Source organism: Leptonychotes weddellii, unplaced genomic scaffold (genome assembly GCF_054177405.1).
Source record: "Leptonychotes weddellii isolate Sample4059 unplaced genomic scaffold, ASM5417740v2 HiC_scaffold_32641, whole genome shotgun sequence".
Taxonomy (NCBI): Eukaryota; Metazoa; Chordata; class Mammalia; order Carnivora; family Phocidae; genus Leptonychotes; species Leptonychotes weddellii.
Window position 1 is genome coordinate 1 of NW_027924764.1, and position 1,353 is coordinate 1,353.

At 61.2% G+C, this 1,353-nt stretch overlaps 1 pseudogene across 1 annotated transcript; it reads right to left on the bottom strand.

Moving 5' to 3' along the window:
• Nucleotides 1–512: 512 nt before the first annotated feature.
• On the bottom strand, nt 513–1,123 carry LOC145719165 (HLA class II histocompatibility antigen, DR beta 3 chain pseudogene; annotated as a pseudogene). Its single transcript, XR_014142213.1, has 2 exons — nt 885–1,123; nt 513–782 (listed from the first exon to the last, which is right to left on the bottom strand). The product of XR_014142213.1 is annotated as an HLA class II histocompatibility antigen, DR beta 3 chain pseudogene (transcript).
• Nucleotides 1,124–1,353: the final 230 nt, after the last annotated feature.

Below are 1,353 nucleotides of genomic sequence, written 5' to 3' on the forward strand. Positions count from 1 at the left end.
CCTCACCTCTCCCTCAGGGGCCACCAAGGATGCCAGATGCCCCTTCCTGTGTCCTCCCCGCACACCCACTCTCCCAACCCATCCCCCACATCCAGGCCCACAGCCCAGCTCACACTCATTCTCGTCCCCCTCACTTCACAGCGCACCCCTCCCACTGTCCCCACAGTCACACACGACACACCACACTGTCCCCACAGTCACACACGGACACACCACACTGTCCCCACAGTCACACACGGACACACCACACTGTCCCCATAGCCACACAAGGACACAACCACACTCTTCACAGTCACACATGGACACAACCACACAATCCCAACCACACACTCCGCACAGTCACACAGACCACACTGTCCCTGACGTCGCACTCTCACGTGGATCCTTGTAACTTGTACTTGCTCAAGACCCTGTACGCTCACTCCTGCCCTAGTCTCTGTCTCACAGTCACACACACACACACGCACACGCACACATGCAGCCCCCCACGACCCTCCCCTCCCCGCGCTCACCTCGCCGCTGCACCGTGAAACTCTCACCCACCCGGTAGTTGTGTCTGCACACCGTGTCCACCTCGGCCCGCCTCTGCTCCATGAAGTCCTTCTGGCGGTTCCAGGACTCAGCGACCGGCCGCCCCAGCTCCGTCACCGGCCGGTACTCCCCCACGTCGCTGTCGAAGCGCACGAACTCCTCCCGGTTATAGATGTTTCTGACCAGGAGCCGCACCCGCTCGGTCCCGTTGGAATAATGACACTCGCCCTTCATCTGCAATAAGAAATGAGCTGTGGGGACAGAGACAATCCGGTCACCCGCGGGCTCCTGGAAGACACTGACGGCGGCACCGTCGGTGGCTCCCCCCGCGCCCCCAAACCACCAGCACCCACGGCTCGTCTTTCCTCTGCCGGCAGCGACCCCGTCTCAGGGGAGCCTTTCCGGGTCACTGGGCTCCGGCTGGGCGGCGGACCTTCCAGCCTGAGCAGCGCGGGCATTTGCCCCTCACCGCCTCCTCCTGACAGACGCCAGCCTCCCTCCTCGCCTCCCACAGCCCTTTCCCTGGGCCTTAAACACGTCCCACCCGCTGCCCTCCCCCCCGAACACTTGGTTTGGGCTGAGCTGGCTCAGGCCCCTGCCGCCCCTTCGAATCCAGAGAAGGAAACAGACGCGTCCCCTCCCCTCCGAGAGCTTAAAATGGAGGGAAAGTGATGCACAAAACGCAACCAGGCAAGACTTTATACGGGCGTAAGAAATGTCACAAGAGGAGTGTGCAGTTCTAGAACGGAGAATAATCGGATGATCTCAATCACCTTAGGGTCCCAGAGAGGTGGTCTCAAGGGTGACATGAGATGTGACATC